Here is an 8,785-nt window from a genome sequence, read left to right on the forward strand (position 1 = left end):
GAACTCTCTAGATCTTGATCTTGGTGTTCTTTGTGAATTCCTTTGTTCTTCCTCTCTTATTCCCCCAATAGCTTTTGTAGCTTTGTTGGAATTTGAGAGAGAAGGACTTGAGCATCTTTGTGGTGTTCTTGTCATTGCATTTGGTGCATCGGTTTGAGTTCTCCACGGTGATTCGTGGAGGTGAAAGCAAGAAAGTTGTTACTCTTGGGTTCTTGGAACCCTAGACGGATTCTAGGCCTTTGTGGCGGTTTGTTGGGAGCCTCCAATTAAGTTGTGGATGTGTGCCCCAATCTTTGTGTAAGGCCCGGTTTCCGCCTCGAAGGAAATCCCTTAGTGGAACCGTGACCTAGGCCTTTGTGGCGAGGGTCACCGGAGATTTAGGTGAGGCGCCTTCGTGGCGTTCGGTGTGTGGTGTGAGTACCGCATCTTGGGGTGAGGCCTTTGTGGCGTTGGTGTGCATCGAGCAACCACACCTCAAGGTGAGCCTCTTGTGGCGTTCGGGAGCACTAAGCAACCGCACCTCTCCACCGGAGATTAGCACTCGCAAGAGTGTGAACTCCGGGATAAATCATCGTCTCCCGCGTGCCTCGGTTATCTCTATACCCGAGCTCTTTACTTATGCACTTTACCTTGTGATAGCCATCGTGCTTGAAGTTATATATATCTTGCTATCACATACTTGCTTGTATTGCTTAGCATAAGTTGTTGGTGCACATAGGTGAACCATTGCTTAGAATAAGTTGTTGGTGCACATAGGTGAACCATAGTATATAGGCTTTGGGCTTGACAAAGTAAACGCTAGTTTTATTCCGCATTTGTTAAGCCCATCTCGTAAAAGTTTTAAATCGCCTATTCACCCCCCCTCTAGGCGACATCCGTGTCCTTTCAATTGGTATCAGAGCAAGGTCTCTCATTCTTAGGCTTCACCGCCTTGAGAGTAAAGATGTCGGTTAGGGGATTAGTGCACAATAACTTGGTTATATTTGATGGCACAAATTATGATCTATGGAAAATTTATGTGCTTAATATTTTACGGCGTATGTCCCCGGACATGGAGCGATTTCTTGGCATGGGTTTTTCTTCTCCTAAGGATCCTCAAAATTTATCTCTTGAGGAGGAGAAAAACTCTTGCCTCGATGCTCTTGCTTCTCATGTGTTTTCCATTGTTGTGAGCAATGTAGTTACTTCTTCAATCATGCCTTTTGGGAGCTCTCATGAATTATGGACAAAGCTTCAAGACAAATATGATGTGTCCAATATTATTAAGGATGATTGTATTGCTTCCACTTCCGGCCGTGATGAGTTCTCATCCTCATCCACTTCACCAATGTGTGGCAAGACACAAAGTAATGATATGGTGAGTGGTGATGGAAATTGCAATGTTGGTATTGAGCTTACTATTGATGATCCTTCATCTATATCTCATTGCAATGGTTCATCTTTGGACTTAAACACATCTAGCACTAGAAATGATTTACATGCTTGTGTTGATAGTCCTTGCATATCATGTGTAAGTTGCTTGAATAAATCTAATGATGATATGCTTGCTTTGTCTTGTGGCCATGATAAAAATGCTTCTATTTCCTCTAGTTGTTGTGTGACTAACATTGTAGAGGAAACCAAAGATTCTATTGGTCAAGACAAGATCTTGAAAGGAGCCTCAAGTAACTCCTCATCTTTATCTCACGGTCCTCATATATGCCTTATGACCAAGGGTTCCACGGTACCTCCTACCATGGAACCTAATATGTCTCGTGGTGATAAGGATGAGGATGAATATGAAGAAGAGGATTGGGTTGTCTCGCTACGCGAGAAGGGTAAGAGCGTATTCAAGGTTATTTGCAAAGATAAAATAGCTAGCACTCACTTCTTTGAAATCTTGACTACCGCTATTGAGAGCCAAAAACTTATTTGGATGCATGAGAACACCATTGATAAAAAGGGTGCTCTTGAACGAGAGTATGCCGATGATGTAGCATCATTAAAGAATGATCTTGAAGAAGAACAAGAGACCGTAGCCTCTCTTGAGGAGCAACTTCAAACCCTTGAGGTGTCTCAAAATGAAATATTTGCTAAACTCACTAAAGAAAGAGACCATGCTAAAGCTAAATTAAAATTGCTTAAAGATGAAAAGTTCAAAGTTGGTGTTGGTCATGATAAACTTGTTAAGGATCTAGATGATCTAGACAAGGCCCACAAGGCCTTGGAGAGCGAACACTCTATCCTCACCAAGTCATATGAGCAACTACAAGCTTCATATTTAAAAGAGCATGCTATGTTACCCTCTCTTCTTGATATGTCTTGTGATGATGCTTGTGCTACTAACTCTACTTCTTGTGAAGCATCTATCTTGAAGGAGAATGTTGAGCTAAGGGCTCAACTTGAATTGCTAACTAGCAATTATGGGAAATTGGAAGAAAATCATGGAAAGCTTTCTAGCTCCCATGAGGACCTTCTAGCCTCTCATGATAGGCTAAAGTTAGCTCATGAGGCTATCATATCAAAGGAAACACCTTGTGAGCCTCATGTGGATACTAGCACTACTACTCAAAATGCTATATTGCAATGTGCTAGTCCTTGTAATTCATCCACTCATAGTATCGCTAAATCTTGTGATGAATTATCTTCCTTGCCTTGTTGCTCTAACAATAAAGGTTCTACTTCCTCTAGTACTTGTGTTGTTACTAACCATGTAGAGGAAATCAAAGAGCTTAAGGCCCAACTCACTTCCTTGAAGAACGACTTGGTAAAGAGTCATGAAGGGAAATGCAAACTTGACAAGATGTTGAGTGTGCAACAATTCCCCAATGACAAAAGTGGACTTGGATTCAACTCCAACAACAAGAACAAGTCCAAGAACAACAATAAGAAGAAGGGCCAAGTACAAGTCAAAGACCCGGCCAAGATTGTTTGCTTCAAGTGCAAAATTGAAGGGCATCATGTTAGATCTTGCCCTTTGAAGAAGAAGCAAAAAGGGAAGCGGCCTCAAGCTCAAACTCACATTCAACCTCAAGTTGAAGAAATGGCACTTCCCAAGAAGAAACAAGTCAATGCTCCCATTGTGGAGAAATCTAGTAAGAAGAAGGCGAAGAAAAGAACTTGCTACATATGCCGTGAGAAGGGCCACATCTCCTCCTTGTGCACTATTGGTACCTCATCCAACTCTATCTCCATTGATGATGTTTATTCTCTTCGTAAGGATGAGGGTGGCAATGTGTTTGCCAAATATGTTGGTGCTCAAAGTGGTGTCAAGAAAAGAACCATTTGGGTTGCCAAGCCTATTGTGACTAACCTCTTAGGACCCAACTTAGTTGGGGACCAACAATCCAAAACTTGATCAATAGGTGCTTGTTGGAGGGCATTGGAGACTTGGCTACATCATGAAGAATTAAGGGATCTTCATCATTTATATTATCTCAAGCCAAGTCTTGGTTATCTTGCTTCTATCATATGATCAATGTTCCTCCTTGCGGTAACATGTGCTCAACTCATTTATATTGAAAGTTACTCGCCCCTTTGCATGTGTTAGTTTTGTTCCTAACATGTGTTTGTATATGTTGTGCTTCCTAATAGTTTTGCTTGAGAAATCAAGTCTATGCATGTTGGGTTGCACACCATGTATTTGTGTTTGTATTGGAGCCTCTTTGCATCTCGTTGTATCTTATATGGATCTTATGAGAGATTAATGGACTATAACATTTTGGGGGAGTGATATGCCTTTAGGAATTTCACAATACTAACAATGTGTGTACATGAGGAATATCACTTAGAATTGATATTGCAAGATTATCTAGTCTCTATGTGGTATGTCATCTTCATGAGAATTTCAAATTATAATGTCCATTAATATCTCTACTTGGATCTTATTTGCCTCTTGTGAAAATAAAATCCTTATCACATTACGGGGAGTAATAAGCTTTGTGCATATTACAAGCCTAGAAAATGTGAACATTTGAGGTTGTGTCACATAGAATTGATACCGTAAATTATCTCTCTCCTATGTGGCATGTTTGCTCAAACAAGCTCCAATTTGCTTAAATGGCTTCATTGCTAATATCTTTGTGGATCTTATTTGTGAAAGTTTTTCTTGGCATGGTTTTTCACAACGTGTCCCTCAATACATTTTTTGGAAAACCATGTGCTTCAAGTCATACTATTAATTGCTTTGCATGTTGGTATGAATACTATTAATTGCTTTGCATGTTGGTATGAATACTATTAATTGCCTTGCATGTTGGTATGACTAAATGAAGCTATCAAGAAACTATCTTTGCATGATGGTTAACTCTTATCTTTTACCATATGCTTTATTCGTTGTAAATATGATCTTATGTATACTTACAAACTACCACCGGGAAATATTTCCTAATACCTCTTGTCCTAGGACAATTGGTAATCAATTATGAGGTAGATATTTATTGATCATATCTACATTGGCTCTTGTGTTTAAATTGCCTTATTCATTGCCATGAATTTGTTGTGCTTTGACTCCCATGTGTCTTCCTTGCATCTCATGGATCTAATTTGTCTATTCAAACTTTCTTAGCATTTTTAGTAGATATAGGTAGCGTGATGATCCTACTTTTGTGCATTTTGTATCCATATTCTAAATCCTAGATAATGCACTAATCTTGGGGGAGCTCTCCTATATTTGTTATAATGCTTAAACTTCTCTTGATCATTATCAAAAATTTGGTTTTGGGAGACATAAATTTTCTTTTTGGTACTTTGTGCCATCATAAAAAGTGTCGAGGGTTTGGTTTATTTGTTGGAACCTTGCTCTCTTGGGAGTTGGTTATCTCATTCCTTTGTGCTTAGGCTTAATTAGCTTCTTATAATGAGATAAGTCTTTGGAGTCAATCTTGTGTTAATTTGATTCTTTGATATAATTTTGGCAACCATTGTCTCTTGATTTATTTGGTGTTTTGTCCAAATTGTATCTTCCTTTGGTTCTTGAAAGTATTGTGCATGCATATTTAATATATGTATATCTTATGGCATGTGTTACTTTCTTTGATCCAATATATAGGGTAAACTCCATCAAATCCTAATTTGGCTAAGATGTGCATGAAATTCTATTTCATATCTATATGCACATAGAATTGTGGAGTTTGTCCTATATGTTGTAGTGTGTCTAACTACTTCGGACCCAATTAGTTTGGGGACCATTTTGTACTTACCTTTGTGTTAGGTACAATGGATATGCATTGGATGCTTGTCTCACTCTTGGGGAGAAGTGGTGACTCAACGGTAACTTGAGGCAAGCTAGGATGGTCAACGAACACATATCTACTACATCCTCACCAATGCTATCTCGGTAACAAGTATCTTCTCTTGCATACTTTTCTTGTATCCAACCTTATGGTTGAATCTTGGCATGAATCTCTTGATTTGCAAATGTTGTACTTCTTGCAAAAATCTTAATGAAACCTCTTTTTTGTGAATGTGAGTAATTTGAGATGAGTGCATTTGTTGGGAAGTATTTTAAATCATGCTCATGATTCATCCATCCCAACTATGCCTATCTAGCAATTTTGTTGCATATCAATTCCTCAAACTTCTCACATGTGCAATATCGATGAAAGTGCAAATTGAGTTACTTCTTTTAGTATCCTCGTTTGTGATACTTGTTGCCTTTCTCAAATGCATCCCAACTATCTTCTATCCCTTGTTGATATTTGTGATGTATTTTAGTTGTTTGTGGTTGAAGTTCATGAATGTACAATAAGATAAAATTGTGCCTTTGGCCATGCTATTAAGCAAAAAAATTCTTATTGGTATATTGCATGACTTTGTCTTGGATATCATACTATTTTTCTTGCGTATCTATTTTATGTGTGCATGTTTCTTTGTGGATAAATATCTTTGTGATATTGCCCACTTAGAGAAACTTATGCACATAAGAGATGATACATCTCTTTTTGATATCTTATTTATTTATTGTGTGTTGATTGGTCATGCTAAGCAATATAATTCATTGAAGACTATGACGATGCTTTTTGCTCATCCTTGTAATAGTCTTATAATATGCTTTATCATGCCTTTCACATATCCTCTTGGTTGAGCCTTTTATTATGGTGCCTCTTACTTGTTGCTCAACTATTTGTTTGTTGCAAGTGTTTAGCTTACTTTTATATCTATGATCTATTACAAATGTTTGTGTTTTAAATGAGGGAGTGAGGATTCCATGTTATGCATATTGTATTCAAATGCAACATTTTATTTTATGCATCTACCTTGGGGAGCTTCCTCATTTGATTTAGAGCACTATCTTGTGGTGATCATTAGAGTTTGATTCACTTGGTATCTTTTGTTTTTGAATGATATTATGGGAGTGATGATTCCATGTTTGTGCACTTTATACTCCAATGCAAATTGTCTAGTTTTGTGCACAAACCTTGGGGAGCTTCCTCAAATTATTTAGAGCAATCTTCTTGATCTTATCATAATATCTATCTTTCTTTTGGTATCCTCTTTGTGGTTCATTTGGTTGCTTGCTTCATTTGTTGAAGCTTCTTGACTTTGTTATCTTTTTGCAATCTTTGATCCTATCTATAGTGTGATTCCTTCCGAATATTCGTCATTGGATATGTGCATTTGATTCCACTCAAATTATGAGAAATGCACACGCTATGGAGGAACTCTCACTATATTGGCCTTCTAAATTTTTTACCCATTTCGGCAATTGGTGCCAATGGGGGAGAAGTTTGGAGGGTTTAAGGGAATTTGGTTATGACTTTGCTTTGTGCTTAAGCATGTGCCTTTATTGCATTGCATATTGTTGCTTTGCATAGTTGAATAGTTAGAGGAAACTCCACTAGGCTTTGAATGCCAATATATGCAATGAAAGTCAAGATCATTCACACACGCATATATTATGGGGGAGTTTGCTCTACATATTCAACTTATTTGTTACTTAAATTCCTTATATAAACCCTCTCAAAGAGATTGTCATCAATTACCAAAATGGGGGAGATTGAAAGTGCATGGAGCCCCCATGTGTGGTTTTGGTAATTAATGACAATCCCTATGGACTAATGTTTGCATTGAGTTATATTTGTAGGAGTTATCCATAAGCAATTCTTGAACCATATGTTGGCTTCAAGGTTGCAATAAGAAGAAATTGATGAAGGATATCAAGTGTCAAGTATGTCTTGAAGATGAAGATGAAGTGAGCCCTCAAGTTACTTCAAGACATCAACATGATGAAGAATGAAGAAATGAAGTGCAAGTTCAAGATGAGCCATCTCGAAGAGATCCTTTGCTTGAGTCTAGCCATCCATATGGTGATCATGGATATGTGAAGATGTGCCGAAGAAGAAGCTCTCCCATGGTGGATTATGGGGGAGCAATCCACATGGTGGTCATGGTTATGTGAAGATGCGCCGAAGAAGAAGCTCTCCCATGGTGGTTTATGGGGGAGCAATCTACAAGACTTCGTCAAGCAAGCACAAGCAAGAAAGGCGCTCCATCTTGTTGAGGTCAAGATCGTCGTCATCAAGCTCAAGTGGAACGCGCAAGTATAAGGTTTGCTCTTGATAGGGTTTCTTTCTCACCGGTCTCATAGTGTAGTTGGAGACCGGTTTATAGTTTAGTTGCCGTACTATCAAGAGGGCTCTCGAGTGAGTAACTCGATCGTATCGTTCGGAGAGAGCTCAAACCTTTGCATCCTTGCATCATCTTTCTTGGTTGTTATTTGGACCTTATCCATGTGATGTTTTAGAGCTTGTGCTCATTCTCATGACAAGCTCTAGTTCATCGAAAACGGATTTCGCATAGATCACTTGTTGCGTTTTTGAGTTTGGTTCATCATCTTTCTTGGTTTTATTTGGATCTTATCCATGTGATGTTTTAGAGCTTGTGCTTATTCTCATGACAAGCTCTAGTTCATTGAGAATGGTTTTTGCATGGGCAACTTGTTGCATTTTCAAGATTGGAGGTTTTACCGGTATGTCTTTTTTAGATAGGTCAAACCTTTCATCATTTGTTTCTATCCTCCCTTGTTGGACTATGATGGTTTCCTGCATGATCTTGTAGAGCTTGTTCCTAGCTTTAAAACAAGCCCAAGATCATCGAAATCGGAGTCCGGGTGCAAAAGTTATGCCCGTTTTAGTTTTGGTGTTTCGCAGTTTGCTTAGGCCGGATATTTCGGAAATATCCGGGCCGGATTATCCGGGCCGGATATTTCGGAAATATCCGGCCCTCCCGAAATCGGCTAAGGACCCGGGGAATTGCTGCTCGGTATAGGGGCCGGATTTTTGGCCGGATTTTGTCCAGGTTTTGTCCCCGAGGCCGGATAATCCGGCCCCGGATAATCCGGCCCTTACTTAGGCCGGATTATCCGGCCCCGGTTTTGCCCAAACGGCTCGATTTTCTTGGGGGGTATAAATACCCCCTTCTTCCTCCTTGGGCTGTAGCTTCTCTCATCTCTCTCTCCTCCATTGTTGAACTAGAGAAGCTTGCACTATCTCTCAATCCCTCCATGATTCTTGCCCCCATTTGAGGGAAAAGAGAGAGGAGATCTAGATCTACATTTCTACCAATCAAATCCATCTCTTTGTGAGTGGAACTCTCTAGATCTTGATCTTGGTGTTCTTTGTGAATTCCTTTGTTCTTCCTCTCTTATTCCCCCAATAGCTTTTGTAGCTTTGTTGGAATTTGAGAGAGAAGGACTTGAGCATCTTTGTGGTGTTCTTGTCATTGCATTTGGTGCATCGGTTTGAGTTCTCCACGGTGATTCGTGGAGGTGAAAGCAAGAAAGTTGTTACTCTTGGGTTCTTGGAAC

This window comes from Lolium rigidum, chromosome 5 (genome assembly GCF_022539505.1).
Source record: "Lolium rigidum isolate FL_2022 chromosome 5, APGP_CSIRO_Lrig_0.1, whole genome shotgun sequence".
Lineage (NCBI taxonomy): Eukaryota > Viridiplantae > Streptophyta > Magnoliopsida > Poales > Poaceae > Lolium > Lolium rigidum.